This window comes from Ursus americanus, chromosome 12 (assembly GCF_024610735.1).
Source record: "Ursus americanus isolate L20-20 chromosome 12, mUrsAme1.1.p, whole genome shotgun sequence".
Classification (NCBI taxonomy): domain Eukaryota; kingdom Metazoa; phylum Chordata; class Mammalia; order Carnivora; family Ursidae; genus Ursus; species Ursus americanus.
In genome coordinates, this window is record NC_142138.1 from 51518890 (window position 1) to 51532154 (window position 13265).

A 13265-nucleotide genomic window follows, 5' to 3' on the forward strand; every position below is an offset into this window, starting at 1 on the left:
CCATGGCAATTTACCAAAATTCATGCATATTTTGCAATAAAAAAAATGTTCACCGAATCACCCCTAGGCATAAATCTTCTAACTTCTGAAATTAAAATCTCTAAGGAAAACTCAGGAATCACATTAAATCAATTGCACAAGCCCGGTCAGCATTTCCCATTGTCTGGATGGAAAGAAGGATCTATTTGGCTGGGGGTCAGAAAGGAGTCAGGCTGTTGATGGAGGCTTGAGGGCTGGCTGGGGGGATGAGGGGAGGTGGGGGAGGAGGGAAGGGATCTAGGCATATTTCTCCCCATAGGCCTCTCCTGATCCCCGGAGAAGGTCTTTCTGTCTCCTGACGCCCAGTTCCCTCTCTGTGAATCAGGGAAGATGCTTTGTGCTGCCTGCTTTAAAGAAGGCGGTAATGGATGTGATTAGGCGGAGCACAGCAGGTCACACTGATAGCATTATTGCTCAGATTTGGTATTCATAAGGTCATAGTACTGGGCTGCTGTCTGTCAGTCTGGTTCGGGTTTTTTATTTTTTTATTTTTTTATTTTTTTGTCTCCAAGGCAAGTAATGAATAAAAAAGTAATAATGTGCTGTGTACCACCTGCTGTTCTCTAAACTATAGTTAAATTTCCCCTGATAATTTCTTTTCCATTAATCCTTTTGTCTCTGTTTGGGTATCTTTGGAAAATTGCTGACTTGGCAGCTGAAAATTTTTTCTTGGCAAGTCCTTTGAAAGTGTAGTTGTATTAAAGTGCCTTTTTCTTATCTTTGCCTTTACATAACTTTTGGGGGGATTCTCTGTTGAAGAAAGAAGAATAAGATAAATGGTGCCTCTGTATCCTCCACACATCATTGTTTTTGAACCTTTGGAGACCAGTGATATTCTCTACTGTGAGTGATGTTAGCCTTAAATCAACAGCGTGTCAGGGAGCATTAGGGGGCAGGACAGGACATGCATACGCAGACGGGTCTGGCATCTTTTGAATGACCATCAAGCATAAATGAGCTTCCAGCAAACAAGCTCCAGAAATAAGAATTCTTAATTCCCACCCCTCTCTCCCCAGGCATTTAGTCTCCGGGGACGCAAATACAATATGCCAATTATGGTAACACTTTCTGACCTCAATTTATCAAGAAATACAAAATTGCATGTTCAATATTTTGTGGAGCTACTATTTCAAAATTGATTTTTAGGCAATGGTTACTTGTGATTCTTTTTGCCTCCACTGAGAATTTGGGGTTAGGAAGAGCAGTATATTTCTCTTGATGTCTCTCTTGGATAAATAAAAAGAAAATAGGAGGCCAATTTCTGGTTGGCCTCAAGGTCTCTCCCAGGCAGACTCATTTCGTCCCACTTCCCCAGAGCTTATGCTTGGCCTGTGTTCCTGGAGAAGAGAATCAGAGAATCACGGAATCACAGAGCTGCAAATAGCCTGCCCTTGTTTGAGAGTCATCCTTGATTCGGGCCAAGGGGCTTCAACACTTGATGGGGCCCAAGGAAATGATGCTGGTGTTTTTCTTGGGCTTCCGAGCTTAGTGTCCTACAGAGAAGTGATTTTTCCACCCAGCCCCCAATCTGGATGGGAGCATTGACAAAGTAGCAGAGCAGGAGCCCACGGAAAATCCACCAGAGCTCTCATTTGTTACAAAATACTGCATTGCTAAGTACTAAATAAGACTGCTTCAGTTTCCTGCTTTCTGGTTGACAAGAAACAAAGGCACCCTCCAACAGTGGATGGAATTGGAATTAGGGGTTAGAATGAGGTGGCAGCTGCAGATTCTGTATCAAAGAGCAGGGGACCCAACCCTGGGGCTGTGGGCTCCTAAGGTAGGTCTCTCAAGTGGATGGTGAAAGGTTTTCATTCTACTCTGTATTCCTGTGCAGTTACTAAGGTGAGTTTGGGTCTTAGCTCTGCCATTTTATTAGCTGGGCAGCTTTGGCCAAGTTATTTGACCATTCTGTGCTTTCACTTCATCTGTAAAGAGACAATAACACTTTGCTGGGTTACTTAGGGATAAAATGTGCATTTATGTAATGCTTCTGGTGCATAGTAGATGCTGTCTTAATGCCATCTCCCTTTCTTTCTTTATTCGCGTCTTAATGGCCAATCGCATTACCCTTGCTAGACTGGTCCACCAGAGCCCCTTCTCCACCCTAATTAGAATGAGACACAAAATTATTGCTCTGGATTTCATAAAAAATGCTAGCTTTTGTGCCAACCTGCCAGCTGTTTCAGGAAATGAAAATGAATAGGAAGGAGGTCCTTTGGAATCAGCAGTTACCTCAGGGCTGCGGGAAGGAAGTTAGACCTTATCGGTTACATAAAGACAGGGCAGACCTTGTTTTTGCTGGAAGGATACATGGCTATGTGATACAACAGACCCGTGTGAAGTGAACAAATGCATTTGAGTTTCTGGTGGCCAAAGTGGGGCAAGGAGAGAACTAATGAGGGCAAATGGGAAAGAGGTGCCTTGTATCTACTTTCTATTTCTGTGTCTTTACTCGCTTTTCGTCAATTTGTACCCTGAGGTGAATTGTACATATATGGAACATACACACAGACACATTAAATGAGGGATAAAATTCTTTGAGTTTGGAAAGAGCATGGTGGGTGTAGAATTTGCAAGCAGTCTTAATACAATAGCACTTTACATTAAGTATTTTAGAGTCCTATATACCTATCTCCTGTCTAATCCTCAAAGAATCTAGGATATCTCCAGGGATGCCTGGGTGGCTCAGTCGGTTAAGCATCTGCCTTCAGCTCAGGTTGTGATCCCAGGGTCCTGGGATCGAGCCCCCACGTCAGGATCCCTGCTCAGTGGGGAGCCTGCTTCTCCCTCTGCCCTTCCCCCTGCTCATACTCACTCTCTGTCTCTCTCTCGAGTAAATAAATAAAATCTTTTTAAAAAATCTAAGGTATCTCCTGTGTTAATTTCCTATTGCTGCTGTAACACCTCACCACAACCTTAGTGTCTAAAACAAGACAAATTTCTCGTCTTACAGTTCTGGAAATCAGAAGTCCAAAATGGATCTTATGAACTAGAATCAAGGTGTCCACAGAAACGTGTTTCTCCTACAGGGTCTCTGCGAGAATCGGTTTCCTGGCAGTTCCACCTAGTGGCTTCCTGCAGCCCTTGACTTGTGGCCCCTTCCTCCATCCCCAAAGCACACTGCTTCCACTGCCCCATCTCCTCTGACTCTTACTCTCCTGCCCCTCTCTTATCTGGCCCCACCTAGATAACCCAAGAAGATCTCCTCCTCTCAAGGTCCTTACCTTAATCACATCTGCAAAGTCCAGTTTTCCACATAAGGAAATGTATTCCTCTGTTCTGAAGCATAGGATGTGGACATCTTGGAGGGACTGTTACTCAGTCTACCATGCCTCCCTAAAGCACCCTTCCTGGTGGTTAGGTACACATCTCTTTTTGAACTTAAGCATAATCTGACTCTCCTTTGTTAATTTAGTGACGGGACGAGTTGTGGAAGAAGCCAGACCCTCTCATTGTTCCTCTTCACTAGTAAGGTGAAAGAAGCCAGCAGGAAGTAGGACACAAGCAGCACTAGGAATACTTGCTAGAGTTTTGGTCATTCCCTTGGGTCTTGACAGACAGGTTTCCAAGGGAGCAGTGCTTGGCTAGCCCTGGGTCAAGAGGGCCATGCAGGCATATACATGCATTCTTTTAGCTTCTGATGAAATAATTGGGCATTCTTATCCCTAAGAAGAGCTTCTCTGATTACTAATGCATGTACGTACAACTGCAAAGCCTAAATAGAAATTCTTCCACTGTTATTGCAAAGGCCAACACCAACATTGCCTTGAGCCAGTTTGGATAAGCACCAATAAGAAGTAATAAATTTATTCATTTACCTACTGCAGAATCAGCAGGGAGTCTTTTTCAACCCAGGGCTGTCCATCTTCAAAGGGGTAATGGTACAGTAAGTGCAGGATCCTTGTGGCTCTGACAAAGACTGTGTTCTTCTTGTTTGTTTTTGTTTATAGAGCTATGACTATTCAACCAATTCCAGAAAACTCCTGCTGACAGTATCTACAAGTCGTTCCCTCAGGTCCATTCAATTCAGTCCTCTGATGTACGAGGTACATATAAAGGGTAACATTTTCCTATCTAAAATGTTTTTCCCAAAATGTGTAGAATTAATTTTCTCACATATTGCCTAACAGCCTCTCATTAGAAATTTTTTGTCAGACACTGAACAAAGCAGAACGTCTACCCACGTCACTGATCCTGTTAGCAGAATACCAAAGTCTATCCCACTCCTCTCGGTGGTCCTGCTGCTAATACATGCAGCTGCTGGACAGACTGACGCCCTGCTCTCGCTGTGGCACCCATCAGTTTGGAATATGTTCTACATTCATTTTCCCCAATTCTCAATGTCATATTAATCACTATGTCTTTTTAAAAACCAATTTCATCAAGTTATTACATACAAATGCGCGTATCAGTGTAATCATCATCCCAGTTAAGGTATAGAACATTTCCATTATTGCACGAAGTCCTCTCCTCCCCTCTGCAATGAATCCTTCTCCCCGCTCTAGCCCCAAGCAACCACTGATCTGCTCTCTGTCACTATAAATTAGTTTGCCTTTTCTAAAATTTCATGTAAATGAAATTGTATCATATATACCCTTTTGTGCTAGCTTTTTTATTTTTAACTCAGCATAATGTTTTTGAGATTCACTCATGTTCTTGTTTATATCAGCAGTTTGTTGCCTTTTTGTTGCTCAGTCTTATGCTATGGTGGGGATTTGCTGCGTTTGTGGGCTTGTTCAGCCTATTGATGAGTATTTGAAATGTTTCCAGTTTTAGGCTTATATGGTTCCTTCCTTCCTTTCTTCCCTTCCTCCCTCCATCCCATTTTTCCTCCCTCCCTCCCATTTTTCCTCCCTCCCTCCCTCCCTCCCTCCCTCCCTCCATTCCTTCCTTCCTTCGTTTGTAAATACCAAGGAGTGGAATCTCTGGGCTATGGGTAAATATACATTTAACTTGATGAAAAAATCAGCAAACTGTTTTTCGAAGTGGTCGTGCTATTTTAGATTCGTATAAGCATTGTCTGAGAGTTCCAGTTGTTCCACATGCTTGCGAATAGTTGGTATTACATTTTTTATTTTAACCAGTGTGCAGTAAGATCTCATTATGGTTTTAATTTTCATTTCTCATAATCGATCATTTTGGTGTCTTTTCATGTGTTTATTACCATTTAGGTATCTTCTTCTGTAAGTATAGGTTAACATTTTTTGCCCATTTTTCAATTAGGTTGTCTTATTGAGTTGCAAGATTTCTATTTACATTCTGGGTACAGGCCTTTTATTAGATATATGCATTGTTAACTATTTTATCCCAGTCTGTAGCTTGCCTTTTATGTTTCTTAACATTGATTTTTTAACTTTGATAATGTCTCACGTATTCGTTTCCTTCCTATTGGTACTATGACAAATTACTACAAATGTAGTGGCATAACACAACACAGATTTATTGTTTTAAAGTGTTCTAGAGTCAGCACGTCAAACCAGGTGGGCAGAGCTGTGTTCCTTCTGGAGTCTCCAGAGAACAATCCATTCCCTTGCCTTTCCTCACTTCCAGAGGCTGCCTGCAATCCTTGCCTGGTGAGGCTACATCACTCTGACCTCTGCGTCCCTCCCCACTGCACCTTCTCAGACTCTGACCCTCCTGCCTCCCTCTTTTAAGGACCCTTGTGATTGCATTAGGCCCTCCTGGATAATCCAGGGTAGTGTCTCCATTTCAAGATCCTTAATGTAATCACATCGTCAAAGTCCCTTTTGCCTCATAAGGTAACATATTCACAGAGTCTGGAGATGAACATCCAAGACATTCATGGTTAAGCGAATGCTGATGAACCTTCTGTCACACAACACAGGACTCTCCTCACACTGGTGGTGCAGATTGATAGTCACAGCAACTACATTCAGTTATGAAGAATGGGCTGGATGAAGGAAGGATGGTAAAGAGCCAATGTTTTTATTTAGGCAAAATGCCAATGAAGTATTGTTATGCAAAGGGATATTCTAATAGACACAGCAGAGTTTTTGGTAAAGGAATTTTAATATTTCATGTGTTAATAGTTTTCCATCATAACTGGGGACTAGGTAGTCTGATTAATAAAATCTTCTGGTTAATAAAGATCCTTGTATGGATTTTGAATTTAAGAAGGCTAAAGGATCTAATGTTTATTTATTATGTCCAATGTGCTTGGTACCGAACTAGGTACTTTATAAATGTTATCTCAAATCCCTGAAACAACCTTGGGTTGTTAGACTGAGGATGAGAATATCTGCAGAGTTACTATAATTTGCTTATGACAACATAGTTAATGGAGGAACCAGTATATGTACCTAGGAGTGTTGTCTTCTAGAGTCTGTGCCCTTTCTACTAAATGCCCTTATTACTAAAACTAATCTCAACTTCATTGGGTAATTCACAAGGAATCTATAATTTTGTAGTGACTCAGGATGTCACTGAACATCAGTTGCTATTTTCCTTGAAAGGGGTACATGTGTTAGTTCTGTTGCTCTTCCTGGTAAATAGAACTTCCCGTATATTTTTAGGTGGTGTGATATCCTGTTAACAAAGAATTTGTGTTGGCAATAAGAATTTTAGGATGTCTCTAAGATGCTATTGTATATAGAGAATCCAGGAAAGCCCCAGATCAGGCCCCAAATTGTGGTCATTTCTCCCACTGAGTGTCTATGCCATGAATATTCCCAAAGGAGATAATAAAAGGAAACATAACTGAGGGGAACAGGACGTGACTTTATTGTTGGCTATGCCAATAATCCTCAAAGCAGAACTCGATGGAAAACATGTCTAGTGTGGGACTCTAACGAGACTGAGAAATTCCTCTGCCTTATATTCTTTTACTTTATTCTTTAAAATGATTTTTTTTTTAATCCACAAGTGTTAAAGTCAAGTCAGGTGTGTTGCAATGCTTTCTGGAGGAAGCCATCAGAGCACTAGAGAAGTCCATCTCAGGGTCCATCGATAGTCTCCTTATCCATGCTACTCTGAAAACACTGATGGGCATTTTAGCTGAAGACACAGTGCTTTTTGATGTTGCTCCCCAAAGTTTCCAAAATTGTTTAAAACAAAACATTAATTATTTCCAAGGCCACTTTATAGGTTTAGTGTAAATTTATCCTATTGCCAATCTCAAATTATATGCAGCTCCAGTGCCAGGCTACCTTAGCAGAGAGGTTTATACACTGTTTGCACGTTGACTAAATTCCCCAAGTAATAGTATGCCAAAAATAGAAAAATGCCCCAAATTGGAACAAGATGTAATTCTCCACTTCTTGTTTCCAAAGAGATATTAAAACCCTCAAATAGGATCACTCTTTTATTGGGGAAAATGAGTCTGAAAGAAGTAACCTTTCAAGTATTTTTTCAATAATAGACATTGGAGTGTCTGTCTGGGGTTTGGGTTTCCAGGTACAGTCTGGCCTATCTTACAATGAAACTAATGCCTTGTTTTATAGCATTTCCATGGTTGGATCAACCCAACATGTAGTGTCTCATATGTTCTCCTTTCCCCCAAATCATGAAATATGAAACAAAAGGATGACCCTAATTTTTATGTCAATAGGAACTTAGAGAAAATGATAGGAGTTTAGGAAACATAAGAAACTTGAGAAGAGATACATTAGTACTGCAGAAGTTTAGGGGATTGAGAGAGCCAGACAAAAGCACAGTGACTTAGCAGAGGCAAGTCAGGTAAGAAAGCAGCCACTTGGGTGCATTTTGTCCAGCAGATGCAGGAGTCTGAGTGCAGTGGACCAAAAGATAATGGGCAGAATCCAGAGGAGAATCAACCTGAGGTTAGGGGCCTTAGAGAACATTTATTTTTTAGTTAGGAATGATTGGTTTTGGCTCTGAATATCAAACTGGTTTAAACAATAAAAATGCGTTATCTCACAGAGCTAGCCATGTAGAAGTGAGAGAGCTGGTGGGCCCAAGAGCAGTGTAATCTGGATTGGAGTTCATTGATATTTTCAAGGACCCGAGGTTCTCCTGGCTCTGTGCTCTGTTGTCCTCAGTGTGTGTGCTGTCCTGATGGTGACTCCCCTTATGGTAGCAAGATAGTTGTTGTTGGCAATGGGACTGCTTGCTTCCTCGTTTATGTCCAGTAGCAGAGAAAAGAAAAAAACCTCCCCCTTGATCAAAGAATATAATTCATTCCCTTTAATCTGATGGGACAAACAGATCACATGCCATAATCCATTTTGGCCAAGAGCTATCCCTGGGTCATGTGTTAACTGGCACATTGGTTGATCTGTGATATTCTCTGAAAATAAAAATGGAGTATAGAGCTGAACAACAATGGGGTTTTGTTGAGAAGGGGGAGGAAAAGACTGGATGTTGGGTAGACAGCCAACACTGTTGACTAGAGAGTCCAAAGATGAGGCGCTGAGTCGTCCAGGGATTGGTTTGTGTACTCAGGATAAAACCAGGAAGGTGTTGGAGGTTTGCGTTTCCGTGGTGTTGGAAATGTGGAGCAGGCCTGAAAATGTCAGGGTTAGGATGGATTAGAGCAGAGATGGTTCTCACTGTTGCATGAGCATCATAATCATCTTGAGGGCTTGTTAAAATGCCCATCACTGGGCCCCACCTCCAGAATTTCTGATTCAGTAGATCTGGAGTAGGGTTCAATAATTTGCTTTCTGACAAGTTCCCAGATGCTGCTGATGCTGCTAGTTTGGGGACTTCACTTTGAGAATGGCTGGATTAGAGGAATAACTTGTCCAGGGCTGTTCAGTAAGTGTTTCTCAACTTGTGGGACAGGGGCCATCTACGTAAGAATCACCAGTAGAGCTTGTTAAAGATGCTGGTTATACAAGTCCTGCTCCCACAGGTTTGTATTAGTTATTTTGGAGAAGAACTTACAAATCTATTTCAATCGGGTTCCCCAGTGATTTTGATGTAGCTAAGGTTTGTGACCGAAGTAACTAAGGTTGATGACAACATACCAGCTTGTGAACCTTGTTTACTCTGTTAAACTATGTGAAGTTCTTTTAAGCCACCACCCACCCCCGTGTGCTCTGTCTGGTAAATAGACTGTTGCAGTGACATACCCCTACCTTTTTTTTTTGGAATCACCGTAGTATAGAGTTAAGCACTGGGGTTTTTGGAGCTTGACAGAGACACTTTCTATGTGGGTGATCTCAGGTAGTGGGACCTAACCATTCTGGAATAATGAGACAAATATTACATAATAGTCACTTAGCATAATATCTGATTCTAAGTAAACAACCAACAAACACTAACTCTTCTGTGATTTCCTCCTATTTCCCATTCCCAGTGGTGTTACAGCTGATTGACCGAGTAGACATGTCTCTTCTGGGTCAGGGGAAATTGTCTTTCCATTGGTGATTTTCTATGCTGATTGACCCAGATCAAGGAAGGCCTCAATAAGAGGTGACCAGAGGAAACACTAAAAAGAACTTTGGGACTCAAAAAGCAGAGAAAGAAAAACTCTCTTCTCTGGGTAATGCTGGTGAAAAGTGAGCTGACAGGGAAATTTCTTTTGGAGTTTGTTTCTTGCCTGCTTGGTTACAACTCTTGCCCCCATTCATAATGCCCCCTGTTATGCCCTCCAGGACTCTGTCTGTAATGGACGTTTGTATACATTTAGAAGAGGGATGTACATATTTGTACATACTTAGAGAAGCTAGAAGAGTGTGGTCAGGAAAAATGAGGAACTCTTTTGTAGCTCAAAACAGACCATGAAGTCCAATAAAGCTTAGAGATATTCTCAGCATGGCCTCAAATCCTGGCACTGTTCCGTTGACTTATTTTATTTCCCTGCATCTCATACACATGAGATGGGGTAATATTTTTTTCTGAGTCCTTGCAACACAAGGCCAAGTAGATAGACTCCGGTAAGTGAATGTTTTGGCCTCATCCATTCGACTGATCAAATAGCCTTCTTCACAGAGTCGTTATTTTTTCTTGTCCTTTAGATTTTTTTCTGTCTTTCTTTTTTCTTTTCTTTTCTTTTTGAGTGTGTTCGTGTCAAAATGTACTTGATATTTAAAAGACTAAATATTTTGCTACTTTTGGCTTCAGATAAATCCTTCTGGCTCTTTTCTTGCTTGTGCTGAGGTGGTTCATTATACATATATAATATATTCTCTTTATGAGTTCTGAACGTTCATAATACAAAATCAACATGAGACAATAAGCCTAAAATTCAAAATGAAAACAAAGGAAAAACAAAAACCAGCCTTTTACTTCCTACTCACATCACACTGGCATTTCTCATCAGAACCAATTCCGAAATCGTAATGTTTTCAAACTTGAAGGGCATTAAAACCAGAAAATTGAGGCTCACAACACATACGGTGCACAATAGTGTTGCTCATTTAGTTGGTGTCAAAACACAGATCTTGGGGTTTCTCTTTCCTCTAGGTCCACGTTCAGTATTTACATTATTATTATATAATAATATAAGTATATATAAATATATAAGTATATATATTTTACTGAATAGGCTACTATTATACTATGATTACATTTCCTTTCTTGTATTTTTAAATTTTTTTCTTGAAATTAAAAAGTGCCTTATTTTTTTTAGTCCCTTGCTCCCCTATATACGCTATATATTAGGAGACTATATTTTACTAGTCTCCTAAACCTGGTGGTGGCAGACTGTGTTTTCCAAAAATGGCTAAATATATATCCCACTCCCCATGTACTCCTTAAATTGAGACACTCCTCTCTTTTTTTTTTTCTGAATGCTCCACTAGATCTGCTGTATACATTTCCCCAAATAGTTTCACAAGTCTGGTCATCTACTAGTTGTCACCCCTTCCTCTTTCCTCCCTTTATTCTGCTCTTTGGAATATAGATCCTTCTGCTCTGATCTTTTTCCCCCAGGCCTGTTGCACAGAGTCACTTCAGACCTCACCCCTCTTCTGTGTGGGTCTTCCCTCCTTGATCCTGTGCTTCCTCTTCCTTGTTTTATTCACTCCTTCTGAAGCAATCCTTCATAAATGAAAAATTTTTTAAAAAGTTGGAAAAATTTACAAAATCAGGGATGAAAATATCACGAATCCCTGCGTTCTTATTGTCCAGATTCAAAAGTTATCACAAGTTTGCCACCCGGATTGCATTTGTCCCCTTTTCATTTTTCTCCTCCCTCTGTCCTTCCCTTCTTTCTCCCTCTCCCTTTCCCTCCCTTGCTATAGTATTTTAAAGTAAAGGTCAGTATTTTAAGTCATGGTGTCGGATGAGCTCCCCTTGAGAGGCGGACAACATTCGATACATATAGTGAACAGGAAGGAGACTCTTCTGCATCACCCAAGTTGCTGACACCAACTTCACAGGAAGGTTTATCCTGGATCTTTCAATTACATGAACCAGTACATTCCATTTTCAGGGGACATGGAGTTGGGTTCCTGGCACATACAAAATTTTCAAGCTCACCAGAAATTCTGGCATAACGATTTTAGAACACTTCCCCCCCAAGATCATAGTACTTTAATTAATTCCTAAATAAAATTGCTGTTTGTGTTATTGTCATCCAGTAGCTGAAATGTTTAGTTTATAATATTCAGGTATGAATACTTACAGTAACGTGATATTTAGTTCCCTTGAAAATCTGGTTCTTATAGTACCAAATATAAATATTAGGATTTGACATCCAACAGGATAACTATTTTGTTTTATTGGGAACTCTACAGATTTGATGGCAAAGGGCATGCCATGTCTATTAATGCCTCATTCTATAGGTCAGTTAACTTTAACCTAATATAGTAGATACTGCCTCTTTTTTTGTATCACAAACCAGTAGCTGATGAAACATCTGATAACTAGAAATTATGCCACGAATTAACATGTTAGTTTTCATATAATTGTAAATCCCATGCTAGTATTTTCTTTCAGGAGTTCTTAATTATTGAAAACATGAACATTTTTATAACTTTTTTCACTTTCTGAATTATATTAACAGAATAACAGAGATCAGCTTGATGTAAATAATTCAGAAATGCTGATAAAAATCTCTGCCTGGTCAATTTCTTATCTAAGGGCTCCATTCTTCATGGGTTTTTTTTTTTTTTTTTTACAGTGCATGGATCCCAGAAACTTGCAGCTTTCTGAATAAATAACCTGTTTTATATTCTTATTTTCTCTTCTTAGATTTTTATACCCAGAAGGTAAAGAAATTAGGCTTATTATGAACAATTTATGGATGTATTTATAATAAAGTCTTCCCATTAATCTTATTTATACCGTACTTTACATGTTTTCAGTACTCGTCTTCTGAAAAGGTTATGCAAAAAAAGCTTTGAATAGCAGGGATCAATGGATTTATTCATATAAATGGCTATTAATATACAGACTAAAGTGATATAAAGATGGGCAAAATGCTTCCCCTTAATGACAAATAAAAGCATAATTGTAACTCAATTTTAATACTAATCACCTCACATTTTACCAGTAGGTTGGATGAAAATTTTTAACTAAGTAGTCATTTTAATGATGGCAATAATAATTCTTAACTCACAAGAATTTTGACATGATTTCTACTAGCTTATTTTACTAGTCTCCTAAACCTGGTGGTGGCAGACTGTGTTTTCCAAAAATGGCTAAATATATATCCCACTCCCCATGTACTCCTTAAATTGAGACACTCCTCTCACCAAGAGGTAGGGTCTGTGTTCTTTCCCCTTGAATGTTGTGATGCTCTGTGAATTCCAAGGCCAGCAGGTAGAGAGGATGCAGCTTGTACATGACACTGTCTCTTGGAATAGGCACCTTGAAAGTCCCAAGCTGTCCTATAAGATGTCCAGCTACTCTGAAGCCCCCATGCTGGAGAGACCATGCAGATATACCAAATGGACAAAGAAAAATGTCAGAAGGTGCCCAGATGTTCTAGTCTTCCCAGCCTTAGTACCAGACATATGAGTGAATGAGCCACTCTCTGCCAGCAACCACGTGAATAAGCCTGAGGGGGAACTGTCTGGCTCGGCCCAGTTAAATCCCAGAACCATGTGAGAAAACATTAAATTTGACTTTCATTGTAAGACACTAACTTTGGGGGGTAATTTATTATGCAGCCATAGTAAATGGAATACTGACCCTTCTCTATGGCTCCCTCATTCAGAAAACACCATCATTTATATGACAATCCCCAAATTTCCAAATAGCATTATTTCCAGTTTGCCTAAGATCCAGATGGGGAGTTCCAATTGCATATGCAAATTTCCACCGTCTCAGATGGACCTATTGGGAGATACCGC